The following is a 13,916-nucleotide window of genomic DNA, read 5'->3' as shown; positions in this document are numbered from 1 at the left end:
TGCTGCCTTCTCTCCACGTTCTCCCCTGTATGTAAGCTTCTTGGTTTTCTCCTCTCATTTCTACCGTTTACTGCTCAATGTCTGTAATCTGCTTCATGTTCTATGCTCTGTGTCCTGATTCTTCTAAGTTCTTCAAGTAAGTTTGCAGGTAATTTATAATTTAATAATCTCTCACGCTGTGTTGCCCCTGAGCCACTGTCTGCATTTTGGTCCTGATTCAACCTCATGAAACATGAAAGAAACTGTGTAATCCTAAAACCATCACCATTTTCATCTTGTGATCAAAAACAAACTCATGAGACATAAATAAAAAAGGCTATCTTGGAATAACAGAATTTTCACAATTTATCATTTCCTGGTTTTGTCACGTATTTCATATTTGGTTCACACTTTTGGGATTTCTGGTTCTTGTGTTCTGTTCTTTGACAATTTAATGTAATTATTCTGACTTGTGCGATTGTCTCTAGTTTCTCTTTTTTTAAACCATAATACCCGTTTTATTTTTGGTTATTAGTCTTACCTCGACCTTTATCCCTTCCCCTCAGTTCTCTGTTATGCTCCTCTCACAGGTGACATTCACTCTGCTAAATAATTCACCTGTTTAAACATTCCTGTAATCATTCTTCCCCAGTGTAACACCCGTCTTAGATTACAGACTTCAAATTAAGAAAGCACAGGCTAACATTGGACCAGTGTGGGGTTCCTCTGCTGTACCAGAATGTGACTAATAAAACAAAAAAAGAAAAAAGCTTCAGCAACAACTATATATTTGAATGAATGTGGGGTTTGAAGAAATTTAAGTAAACTAACGAATATAAAGAAATAGAAAGATGGACCTTCTGTGTAGATCTAATTTTTTAAATAAAAGCTAAAAGTAAAAGGAAATACCCCCCAGGGGATTTGTCTTTTAGTTTGTGTGGATTTATTTGACACTGGAAACCTGTGTTTCAATTCTACGTTCCTCCTTCCTGCAGGCCATGCTGAGGTGCATGCTAGTGTGTTCTGCCAGATGGCAGCTATTACCAGTTCTCAGACCGTCCAAGGCTGATCCGAGGCTTCTTGTGTGACAAATGGGCTTCTTGTATCCTGGGGTGGGGGGGGGGGATGGAGTCTAACATCAATCAATCATCTGCAAAGATGAATATAAGGATGGAAAAAAACTGAGCAGCAGGATAAGATTCAAAATGCTACGAGTAGTTCTTGTACATCGAATATTTCTTACAAATAGCAACAGAACCAGGAACTCCTTGAAGATCTCTGAATGACAGATGGCTATGCACCATGAAGAAGGTATGGTTAGGAAACGTCTTCGAGTCCACTGGATTATCACATATTCCCCATGTACTACAGCAAATACACACAACTGCTACTTAAAATGTGAACTCGGCAGAGAGAGGTATCCCGATCCTTGTGGTTTTTAGTATAACAATGACCATCAGTGGGACCCTTTGTGGGGTGCCTTGAGACGACATTGTTGTAAATATGCGCCGTTTAACTAAACAATCTGAACTGAAACTATCTGTGTAGTTATGCTACTATAGGCTTAGGCTGCTGGAGGACATAATGACCACTTTCACCCTCTTCACTACATTTTCACACTACTCTCCAATTTTGCATTATTTGCTGTTATTTCAGCTTTTAACTTTGTTTTCTCTATTCTCTTCCTAGAAGCTACACCTGGCCTGACTCTGTGTCTTCCTGTGACACCTTTGTGGAGAGGGGCATCGTCCAAGCTTTTGGTGGCAGCAACTTAATGCTCACCCTTTACCAATGATCCACATAGCCCTGTCTTTTAGTGTTTAACCCTTTCTCTCTCCTAGACATGGCGATTGACTGAGCTTTTACTGTAACTAATTATATGTGCTCTTTTTCAGACTCTAACCTTGAAAATTGGCTCAGAGTTTATCTGTTCTTTCTTATAGGTGAAACGACTAAAGGAGCTACATCCATTAACATTTACTTCTCCTTCCCATAGAAAGTACTCCTGGATCAGTGGTTCTGTGTTCTTTTTGTGTCTCTGCTCTGTTCTTTCTCTCAAATCCCCAGTCGGTTGTGGCAGATGGCTGCTCACACTGAGCCTGGTTCTGCTGGAGGTTTCTTCCTGTTAAAAGGGAGTTTTTCCTCTCCACTGTCGCTACATGCATGCTCAGTATGAGGGATTGCTGCAAAGTCAACGCCAGTGACTGTCCAATGTCTCTACATGCTCATCCGGGAGGAGTGAATGCTGCAAGTCACTGACTGGATGCAATCTGCTGGGTTCCTTAGACAGAAAAACTTTTTATCCAATTTGAATAAATAACTAACTCTGACTGCACTGTTCAATGTTTAGGACTAATTGGAATGTATGTACCTGACTTTTGTGAAGTGCCTTGAGACAACATGCGTTGTGAATTGGCGATATATAAATAAAACTGAATTGAATTGAATTTACCAAAGTACATAGCTATTGTTGCAGCTTTATAAACAGTTTACATGAAAAGAAATAGCTTGAAGAGTTAAACAAGTGGCTAGCTTTTACTGATGATGCTAGCTGTTAACATCTTGTTCATGACTTTATTTTTGAGACTTACCCCAAACAGCAACAGGGGTAATCATTGAAACAAGAGCCAGGGTGCTTTTTCAGGGGGTAAATTTACTCTCAAAGGTCTGTGGAAAAGACTCGCATTGCATTACTCTGATGTTTCTTCTGCTTTTATTTCCTGATCCTTCTAAGTTTTTCTCTGCAGTTCAGCTCTGTAAATTGTGCTGTTCTTCACAGCTCTTGGTACCTTAGGGATTTCCCTCCCTGCCTCTAAGGATTCGTAAGCTCTGGACTTTTGGTTAGTCATTAAAATGAATCAATCACCATGAGACTGCACCACTTCTGTCAGCAGTTAGGTCCTCAACAAACAGCACATATGCTGTATGCGTAAAGCATTTGTTTGCATCTTTAATTTCCACAGATGAATAAAATCACCACTTAGGCATGCAGACTGGTTCTACAAACATTTGTGAAAGAATGGGTCGCTTTCATGAGACTCGATGAGTTCCATAGTGGTACTGTAATAGAAGGATACCCTTCCAATGAGCCAAGTTGTGAAATTTCTTTGTTACTAAATATTTCACATTGAACTGCTAGTTGTATTAGAAAAAGAAAAAAAAGTTGGAGAAAATGGAGCAACAGATACTGAGCCACGAAGTGGAATGTCAAGTAAAAGCACAATGAAGTTAGCAGATCCTCAAGTGCAAAGAGCACACAGGTCACCAATTTGTTTTGCCTTAGAATAGTGAGGCACAAGCCATAGTGAGGTTGGGTGAAATGGGTTTTCAGCTGCATCCAAACCTTATATCATCAAGTGCAATCCAGTGGTGTACAGTACGGCATCACTCGACTCTAGAGCAGTGGAGACGTTCTCTGGAGTGACAAATCTCGCCTCGATGTCTGGCAGTGGACGAATCTGGATTTGGTAGTTGCCAAGAGAACAATTATCTGACTGTAGTCTGCAGAGTGTCTTGCTTATGCGAGGGTAGAGTACAGTGTGGGATTGCTTTTCAGGAGTTGGGCTTGGCCCCATTGCTTTTATTGAATGCAATATACAACCTAGGATACATGGTCTCCTGACCTTTTATGCAGTTTGAGAATGACCCCTTCATATTATGACATAATTGGGCAGCAGTACACAAAGCAAGGTTCGCCAGGTCCATAGAGACATGACAGTTTGGTGAAGAAGAAGGCAACTGTGCTTCAGGAAGAATGATGAAAAAATCCCATAAAGCACTCATAAACCATGTGGAAAGACTCAGAAGAGCTGTAGCTGTATATATATATATATATATATATATATATATATATATATATATATATATATATATATATATATATACATATATATATATGTATATATATTATATTTTAAATGCTCATCAGTATGACACTGTTCCTGGAGCTAAGTAATAAGGCCTCTGTGCAGGTAGAGGTTGGACTATACAGATAAAAAGAATGTGTTTGTATTACCTAAATTAATGCATCCTGATGAAATGCCCAGTAGAAATGTTTTTAGTTTAGTATTGTATAGGACTTAAATGCATTACACTATAATACACGGAGCCATATTTGTAGTTAAGTTATATCATTTTAATTGTTTGCACAGTTCCAGCAGTATAGGCCTACCATTGCAACTGCTAAATGTTGAACTTTAGGCTTAAGAAAGTCCTTAAATCAATGGATGACATCAGGATTTCTTTCATGCACACTCAACAGACAGATCTAGAAGAAACAAAGTTAATAGTAGATGGAAATGGGGTGTTTATCTGAGGATCTCCGTGTTCTTTACATCCTGCCTTCCAAACAAATGTCCAGGTGTGGATGATTTTACCCCATGAAGAACGTTTTTATAGCCACTTGACTGTTTGTCTTTAAACATTCAGTACTGCATGGAGCTACAACATTTGTGGATCAGGAGACCAATCAGAAATCATTTTAAAGGGTGTCTTTAAAACAGTGACCTGCATTGTTCATCCAAGGTGCTTGCATAAAGTGAAGAAAGCTTGTTAGTGTGTCTTTAAGGAGTATTTGGCAGGGGGGAGGGGATAGTAGCTGTCTCTTTTTATAACAGAGTCAAACATATAATTACTGAGACTATTACACAACAAAAGGTCCAGTTTGGGGGATATCAGAATCTCTTTAAAAGAATTCATTGACAGTTTATATTTTCTTGGCTTCATCATACCTTGACCATTTGTAGTCACCTTGGGAGGTTGCTTTCAGATATGAAGAACAATCCCTGTTTTGTTTATGTTGTGAATTCTTTCAAAAGTATTTACACCCCTGGAATGTTCTACATTATGTAACATTACATCCACAAACTTTACAGTGTTTTAATGGCATTTAATGTGATAGACTAAAACAAAGTCGGCCATAATTATGACTTGGAAAGAAAAGGATGCACTGCTTTCAAAATTTCAAAGACTTCCCTGTATATAGATCTCTCCATCTTCCCATCAACTCTGACCAGCGTCTCTGTCCCTGCTGAAGAAAAGCATCATCACAACATGATTCTACCACCATGTGGCTTGTGTCTTCAATCAGGACTTCTTGTGGCTTTTTGACAACAAGGATTTTCTTTTCACAGCTTTTCCATAAACTCAGACCTACTAATGGAGCTGTGCATTTCTACAGGTCCTCCAGAGTTATCATGCTTCTCTTTCCTGCTTCTCTGATTAGTGCTCCCCTTTCCTTGGCTGTCAGTTTAGGTCGACGACCATGTTTTTTGGGTGTTTTTTTCCCCAAAATATGTTTATTGGTTTTAATTTTGTACAAACAGAAGCATAACAAAATAGAAGACAGAACAACAAAACAACAACAGCAACAACCAGCTCAAAAGTAAAAGTGGCCACCTCAGAGTTCCCTTTGGAAGACAGAAGAAAAAAGATTTATGTACACTCATGTATAAGGAAGTAGGGAAGTAAGTCCCGCAAAAAAATAGCTGAAATTTCCAGACCAACATACAGCATAAAAGGGTCTGAAACTTTATGAAACATATTCTCTCTATTGTGTAACTTGCTTGTTCAAAAACAGTCCCCTGCCATTGTAATTTAGATGGAGCCCTGTCTGTAATCCAGTTTAGAAGGATACAATTCCTTGCACAAAATGTAAGCATCATGTAAAGTTGTTTTTCACGTTTCCCCTTAATGTTGTTATGTGCCATTCCTAGTAGCATTCCTAGTTACATTCAGTAACAGCAGAAAAGATCCAAATAATCAAAATTGCTGAATTTCTCTACAGGACCAAAATCAGTGGTTAAGGTTACCCACTTTTGTTTTACACTTAGGGCAGAGCGGAGAAAGGTCAGAACTAAATCGATGGCATTGAGAGAGAAATATATTAGCACGATGCAAAATTTTTAGTTGGATTGCTTTTACCCTATTCAGATGCTCAACGAGTTAGCATTTTCCCAAATTTCATCCCAGGCCTATTCAATGATTCCTATAACTAGTTCTTTCCATGTCCCTTTCAGATGAGCTACATTTGCAGCCCCATATTCTTTTAGCAAAGTATAGCAAGTCTTAACAGAGCTTCTAAGTTTTGGCTTAAACAACTGTTTTTTACAATCGGAGACAGTTTGGTCTCTAAGTATTGTTGTGTTTTTTCGGATGTAGTCCCTCACTTGTAAGTACAGGAAAAAATCATGTCTATGAATATTATATTTATTACATAACTGATCAAAAGACATTAGGTTGGGACCATTAAATCAGAAAGGGGAGCAAGAGTTACCTCTTCCTGCCCAAACCCAAAAACCAGAATTACAGGTCCCAGGTAGAAAAAGGGGATTATCACACAACGGAGTCACAAGAGATGTAAACTGAGACGTGCCCTCAAGCCTTTGAACTCTTTGCCAAGCTTTAACAGTAAATAATGTGAGTGGATTACGGTAAGACATCTTCAGAAATTTCATTTATTTCAAAAACAACAGGTTTTCCAGGGGGGAGTTGGACATGGAACTCTATATCTGTTAGGATCTGGGTTGTGCGGTCATTTGTTTTGCTTTTTCATAACAGCTTCTGTTGGAGGGCAGAGCTGTGCTGCTACCTTCCCTCACACCTGTGAGGGATCAGGCTCATCAAGGGAGCATATTTTTCTTTCTAGCCCTCTGAGCCTTGTATAGATTATCTGAGTTTTGTAATCGCTCTAACCTTAAATTCTCCTCCATTCTGAAGGTGCCTCCCAAAGCCCTGGCTGTTGTTTCCTCTTTGTTGCTTCCTACATGGCAATCCCGGACTCTATCTCCTGGATTCCACACTTCCAGATCTCAGCCTGACTCCTGCGCTATTCTGTGCTCTCTCACTCCTCATGCCAAGACCCTGTCTGTCCTCCATGGAACTGCTTCCTCCGCCATCAGACGAGACCGCCTTCCTACATCCAACATCCCCTCCCCAACTGTAACTCCGCTGACATCAGTAAGCCATTTCCCCCTTGGTTATTTTCTTCTTACACTGAGCCCCTACTCATCCTCTCTGTTCTCTCTCCTAGTGGTAGGCCTGACCAAACTGCCAAGGTTCTCTTCCTATGCAGCTTATAATAGTGCTTTAAAACGTATTAATCTCCTGGTAGTTTCTGCATGTGGGTCCAAAAACTTCTTATAATGATGACAATATCAAGCCAGAGAGACACAGGTTTCTGTACCCAAACAGCAGCTACACGTACTGTAGGTGTGTGGAGAGCACAACATCTAGTAGATTCTTTTCTTAAGTGCATTCATGTTGTACCAATCTATATACTATCGTTAAATCTCCTCCTACAAAGGAACATTTAGGTCCACTAATTTTATAAAGGCAGTGACCAAAAAGTCCCCCGGGTGACCAGGGGGATGATAGATATTTATAATTGCAATTTACACTCCATTTAAAACACCTCTCACGATTACATAACGGCCATCCTATACACAGTGAATAAGTTTAAACGGTAAGTTTTTCCTAATTAAAATAGCTGTGCCTCTGCTACTTGATGTAAATTATAAGAAGACATGTCCAACCCCCCCTGTGCTAGTTTAGAATGTTCTACAGAGTCCAAATGTGTCTCCTGTCATAAAGCTATGTGAACCTGCCCTCTCCTGAGATAATTCAAGACCTTTCTCTGCTTAACAGGTGTATGAATACTATTTACATTCCAAGCGCATATGTTTAAAGTCAACATATTAGTATTATAGTACCTCCATGGCATCCTTTAGTTTTGTTGCTTCCTGGGTTCCGGTGTTAGAGGTGTCTAGTTACATTTCCATTTAGATCTGGTTTCCTTCCTGTTTATGTTCTTTAGTTGGTTTCATTGTTTACTTCCTTCAGTTCATTTAGATGTGTTTTGGTTACTCCTTGTACTCCCTGCTCTTCTGTTGGTCACTCTCCCTCAGTTCTCCTGCATCCCTGGTCCCCAGCTGTCTCACATTCTCCTGATTAACTCCTCTCCTGGTTCATTGGTTCATACTCCACCTCCCTCAGTATGTTAGCTACCTGGTTTTCATTGTTCCTTGCTGGTTCCTCCTGTTTTCATCCCTGATTGCTACACCGAATGCTTCTCCGTTGCTTCCTGGCTCCATGTCCATGTTAGTGTCCCTGTTCTAGCTTACCCATGTAAGTTGTTATTATTATTAATATTTAAAAAAACAACTTTCTACTCACCATGCGACTCACAAGCATCAGTCTGCACATTGATCCAAACAAACCACAACGTTTTATGACAGGGTTTCTATCAGCAGAGTGGGGTAGATCAATTATGTGGTCAGTACCGATAACACAAAGACATTTCCTCACCTCCTCATAACGTTTCCACACAACAGCAGCTGAGAAATCCTGAAAGATCATCAGAGTGGCATTCTCATACTTTAAGGGCAGGTTATTCCTACTTATCTTCCATGCTGCTTTCATAATCCGCTGTTTGTCTTGGACGTTATGGAGCCTCACCAGGGCAGGACTTGATCTCTGGCCGGAGGATGGGACCTGACTTGTAGTGCGGTGCACCCTTTCCATTTTAAGGCGGCGCATTTTTGTTTTGATATTTAAGAGTTCAGGCAACCAAGTCTCAAAGAAACCACTGGGATCATTGCCTTCAGCACCCTCCGGGAAACCAATAATGCAAATATTTTTTCTTCTTTCTCTGTTTTCTAAATTATCAATGTGTTCTGTCAGTTCCTGCACTCATTTCTCCAGTGATTCGAGCCTGTCTTGGTTCGGTACCATGCCATCCTCCACAGCTGAGTGCCGGGCTTCAACTTCTTTTATGCGTGCCCCATGGTCCTCCAACTGTCTCCTCTGCTCTTGCAGAAGGAAAGAGACTGGCCCAAGTTTGTCTTTTATGACCTTAGTGGGTTTCGCAGTCACTTCGCGAATCACCTCCCGAACCGCTGGGTCCATTCCCTCCTCCAACTCGACGCTAGCTCCCATACTAGCTTCCTTGTTAGCCTTGCTTCTCTAAAGACTGGGACTCTCCATAGTGTCGGATATGGTATTCCTGCACGGCATGTTGTCAGACTGTCTCAAAAAATTGTTACTGATACTCATCGCTAACTTACACTTTATTTGAGGGTCATAAGAGTAAAATCTGTGACAGGGCGTGCTCGCTCTACCAAAAGCTACTTCAAGCCGCCATCTTGAAAACCCAGGAAGCCCATGTTTTAGTAGGTGTGAAGTTATGCCAAACTCTTCTTTTCCTTCTCAGTTTTCAAATGGTGATTGAACAGTGCTGTTCCAAGTTTGAGATTTTGTTTAACAACCTAACCTGACAGAACAGCTGTATGAATATTTCTGCAAGGCACAACAAAAGGGGTTCAGACATCTAGAAGTTCAAACAATGGCTGTGGCTCCTAAGGTGCAGAAGTAGCCAACTGAGTACATCAGTTATGTGTACCTTACTGACTAACTGCCGAGAGATCCAGATAAAAAAATCAATATGCACTAGAGAGGACACAAGGAGCTTTTAACACAAAGCTCCTTGAGTCCATACTATCTTGTTTAGATTGGTACAGTAAATATAGACTGATAAACAGGCAGTTTTTGCCATTACACATAGTTCAGACAAGGCACCCTTTTCATTGCTTGAATATGGCTGGTCTTTACTGGCTTCATATTAATGCATGCGTGCTCCAGCATCTTTTGTTCAATCCAAATGATGCTCCCTATAGATGAAACATCGGGAGTATGTCAGGAATAGGAGGAAAATCTAGGTCGTATACCACTTTCCTTAAACATATGTAATCCAATGCATGCGTACATATAGCTGTATGTATCTCATGGCAGTCGTGAAGAACATAATTCATCATGGAGATGCGTATATCCAAATACAAGCCAGAGTTTTCCAAATTAAAATGTGTTCTTTTCCTCCAAGTCATCCATTTCCAGTGATGGTTCACATAGCCTCATTTTACTCTTGTTTGCTGACTGGAGGGGAAAATGGTGTAGCTCTCTGTGACTGCAGCCTATCGAATTCAAGGTTAACCAATACAAGCTTTCTGAAATGTCCTTCTGCACAAAGCTGTAGTACTGAGCTTTCATTTCTGTAAACTTGAAATAGTTTTGTCATTCTCGCCCTATATCTCCTGAGCCGTCGAGGTGCAGATCCTACAAGCAGGAAGCGACATCACAGTTAGTCAACTTAATCTAAAGCATTGTTTTTTTATATTTAGCCATTTGGTTGGGCAATAGTGTAACAAAATCCAACCCATGAATGGATTCAGATGCACTTCTTAATTAATTTTACTACTTGTTTAAATGGCACAAGCTGCAATTCAAGATTGGAATTTCGGAGCATAACTAGTTTGTGTTAAGAATGATAAATATTTATGAAAACTAAAACATGCACTATTACTTGGTGTAGCTTTTGTATTACATGACATTCTAATAAAAAGTCTTTGTACATAGATGCACTGATTGCACCACTGCTGATTTAAGGGGATTCCAATTTCTCTGTAAGAGCTAAAAATAACATTAAAATACCCTTCATGATACTTTCTGCATTTAAATATTTAAAAGTCTTAACATTTTTATAGTAAAGTAAAACAATGATTTTTCTTTTCTCAAAAACAGCCCAAAGTTAGAGCTGTCTCTCAGTGCATCACTAGAAATCCTCCAGATTAAGGTACAGAGGTGTTGGTAGAAATAAAACCAACTACAAAGAATCACAGATTTACTGTTATGAGTAAGATAAGTATGTCACTTACATACATTTCATTATTTTTGGTAGAGCTACCTTTTAAAGTATGTGACTTTAGTCAAATGTTTTGGGTCTATAGTATATTAGTTGTTTATTTTTTTCATTTTTGTGGCACTAGTGGCCTTTATTTTGTAAGTAGACTGACAAAAAATGGGGTGGAGAGAGAGAGGGGAATACATGCAGCAAAGGACAATGGACCGGGACTCGAACCTGAGACTGAAGCCTACTGTAGGCTACAGCCTAGGACAGTAGCCTCCGTAAACAAGTCGCATGCTTTACCCCTGCGCCACCGCCATGCCCAATAGTATGTTAGTTTGCTGATATTTTGGGCAATTCCTCCTGACAGAACTGCTGTTACTGATTCAGGTTTGTATGTTGCCTTGGTCCTAAACAATTAATCTTCTATGGGATTGAGGCCATTCTATGGCCATTCTAAAGTATCAACTTTGTTTTCGACTTTAATTTGGGGCTATGCTTGTCCATTTGGAAGACCTCTGTGGATGAGTCCATCTATTTTATGGTGTGCACCAGTCCCTCCGGCTGTACATTGCCCCTACAACATGGTGCTGCCGTACTTGTTCTGAGGCTTGTAAGATTCCCACAGTCAGTGATGGTCTGGGGTGCCGTGTCAGCTGCTGGTGTTGGTCCACTGTGTTTTATCAAGGGCAGGGTCAATGCAGCTAGCTATCAGGAGATTTTGGAGCACTTCATGCTTCCATCTGCTGAAAAGCTTTATGGAGATGAAGATTTCATTTTTCAGCACGACCTGACACCTGCTCACAGTGCCAAAACCACTGGTAAATGGTTTACTGACCATGGTATCACTGTGCTCAATTGGCCTGCCAACTCTCCTGACCTGAACCCCATAGAGAATCTGTGGGATATTGTGAAGAGAACGTTGAGAGACTCAAGACCCAACACTCTGGATGAGCTAAAGGCCGCTATCGAAGCATCCTGGGCCTCCATAAGACCTCAGCAATGCCACAGGCTGATTGCCTCCATGCCACGCCGCATTGAAGCAGTCATTTCTGCAAAAGGATTCCTGACCAAGTGCATAACTGTACATGATTATTTGAAGGTTGACGTTTTTTGTATTAAAAACACTTTTCTTTTATTGGTCGGATGAAATATGCTAATTTTGTGAGATAGGAATTTTGGGTTTTCATGAGCTGTATGCCAAAATCATCCGTATTAAGACAATAAAAGACCTGAAATATTTCAGTTAGTGTGCAATGAATCTAAAATATATGAATGTTAAATTTTCATCATTACATTATGGAAAATAATGAACTTTATCACAATATGCTAATATTTTGAGAAGGACCTGTAGAAGACCCTTCGCCTTACTGAAACTTCCCAAATATTGCCTATATTTTCTAATCCAGCATGGTCTGTGACCAATAGAACTGAACTCTTCAAAAGGACATAACAGATCGACTAGGTGTTCAACACATTCAGCTTCCTTTTATCTGCTAAAGTTTCACTTCCTTTTTAAAAGCAGCAGCCTGAAGGAACAGCAAACAAGTAGTTTTCTGTCTTGATTCTCACCCGGTTTTGTGATTCCCTTTCGCTTCATTTCATTTGATCACTGATCAGGGCCAGTCAAGTGAAACTTTTTTTTAAATTCCAGTCACCAGCCTTTCTCTCAGCGCATCACCATCAAAGAATCATAAAAATACTAAAGGAAATGCCCCTTAGATTGGTAACATGATCCTTTTTGTCAACAACTCCTCACATACCAAGATCCTAGTGACACTTTTGACCCACAGAGTGACATGTGCTATAATCGTACAGGAAACTTGACCCAGTAGACCATGTCTGAGACTCTCTAAACGTGATGTCTGAAACAAACAAATATAGCAGGTGAAGTCACCTGAATGTCTTTTTTCATTTGTATGTGACTCACCATCTGAGACCTTTTTGTAACGTATGGAGGCAGTCACCTTTATGGATCCAAAAGATTTGGATTTGAAATGTTTCTTGGTATAAAGATCATCATATAGGAAAACAAAAATATTCAGTGTCTGTAATTCAGACACTGAATATTTCCACAACTTTTTTGCAGAGGTGAGTAATTTGAAGCATTAAAATGACTGTTAATGAGACACATTTAGCTTTAAAACAAAGCTTTCAGTGCCACAAAGTTGGTTCCTCATTAATACAGTTAGATTTCTGTGATATGGAGGTTATTTTCAGAGGTAATATTTTTCATGACAAAATAGTCATTGACACTGACTTTTGAGAGTCATGATCAGATTAAAGGTTTTGAGCTCCCCTGTGCAGCTTTCTCTTCAGACAGGCTTTCAGCACACAGTGGATGATAGAAAAATGATAAACATGCAGGAACTGATGCAATAAATAACATTTCTGTTTTGCTTTATTTCATAGCTGGGTAGGTGTTTGATGTTGCAGTTTACCAGTAGAAGGTTAAAATGTAAAGCCATCATGATTTCAGGATAAATGCATTTTATTGTTTGTACATGCCTGTTGCTTGACATGAAACTCTCAAAGTGTGTAAAAGCTACTTTGTAAAACTTGGGGGAACCTTTTTTTTTCTAAGATCTTTTTATGCTCCTAACATTAATTCACCTTTATTATTATCAGTTTTGGTTTGGATTTTACAACTACATTTTAAAGAATATATATTAAAATCCTTTGTTTGGAGCATCTAAAAATATTATTTATTATTATTATTATTATTATTATTATTATTATTATTATTCATGCTTCCATCCATTGTATTATGTTGTGCAGGTTCCATGGCAGCAAAGCACCCCAGAACATCATACCACCACCACCACCACCGTATTGCTATTATATTCTTTGTTTTTCTTAATGTTGAATCATGAACACTGATTTTAACTGAGTTAAGTGTGGCCTGCAGTGCTTGAGATGCTGTTGTGAGTTGTTATTTAAGTATATTTCACTTTGGGATAAATAAAGTATTTTTGAATTGAATTGAATTGCTTTCTTGACATCTTGGATGAGTTTTTGATGGTCTTTTGAACTAATTTTGGTTGTGTGGCAACAAGTAGAAAGGTTCACCTTTGCTCCATGTTCTCTCCATGTGTAAATCACAGCTCCCACTGTAGTTCGTTGAACTCTCAAAGCCTTAGAAATGGCTTTCTAGCCAGCTCCAGACAGACAGGTGCTGTTTAAGAAATTTCTTGATTCCACAGGTCTATTAGTTTTCAGAACTGGGTGTGGGAAGTGAAACTGAACACAGTTTTCCAGAAAA

General features: G+C 39.4%; 1 long non-coding RNA gene across 1 annotated transcript; it reads left to right on the top strand.

The window, feature by feature from the left end:
* LOC124873074 lies at positions 1 to 13,636 on the top strand. Its single transcript, XR_007039431.1, has 3 exons — positions 1 to 148; positions 6,697 to 6,936; positions 13,433 to 13,636. It is a non-coding gene; the product is annotated as an uncharacterized LOC124873074 (long non-coding RNA).
* Positions 13,637 to 13,916: the final 280 nt, after the last annotated feature.

The sequence above is a fragment of the Girardinichthys multiradiatus genome, chromosome 8 (assembly GCF_021462225.1).
Source record: "Girardinichthys multiradiatus isolate DD_20200921_A chromosome 8, DD_fGirMul_XY1, whole genome shotgun sequence".
NCBI lineage: Eukaryota > Metazoa > Chordata > Actinopteri > Cyprinodontiformes > Goodeidae > Girardinichthys > Girardinichthys multiradiatus.
The sequence above is the reverse complement of the archived record's forward strand: the minus strand, read 5'-3'. Positions and strand labels throughout refer to the sequence as shown.